The sequence below is a fragment of the Fukomys damarensis genome, unplaced genomic scaffold (assembly GCF_012274545.1).
Source record: "Fukomys damarensis isolate Sample0158 unplaced genomic scaffold, DMR_v1.0_HiC HiC_scaffold_34, whole genome shotgun sequence".
Lineage (NCBI taxonomy): Eukaryota > Metazoa > Chordata > Mammalia > Rodentia > Bathyergidae > Fukomys > Fukomys damarensis.
The window spans coordinates 4,128,848-4,129,222 of NW_022900946.1; the positions used below are offsets into that span (position 1 = coordinate 4,128,848).

The 375-nt window shown below is 37.9% G+C and overlaps 1 protein-coding gene across 1 annotated transcript in view; it reads right to left on the minus strand.

Moving 5' to 3' along the window:
* Lcmt1 (leucine carboxyl methyltransferase 1) overlaps positions 1–375 on the minus strand; it is a 43,250-nt gene that overhangs the window by 20,813 nt on the left and 22,062 nt on the right. The window lies entirely within an intron of this gene.

The window sequence follows — 375 nt, forward strand, 5'->3', positions numbered from 1 at the left end:
AAAAAAAAAAAAAAAAAAAAAAAAAAAAAAAAAAAAAGACACAAGGCCATTAATCTCCATTAACCTTCTCCACTTCAAACACATATATCCCATTGCTCTTGCCTCTTCCTGAAGCAATTCTGGAAGTGCTCTTTTGTGGGTATCTTTACAAAGTGTGATAAAAAAGACAATGAATGCTGCTACAAAGCGCCATCCAATGGAAAGGCAGGCTTATAGTACTACAGTGCGTCCTCAGCTACCTTATTCACCAGTTCTGACACCGTATGACTTTGGGCCTTTCCCCAAAAGTCAAAATGAGCACGAAAGGTAAGTGTTTTGAATCAATTCAGCACAAGCACTAATAAAGATACCCGTGAAAGAGTACTCAGAACTGCT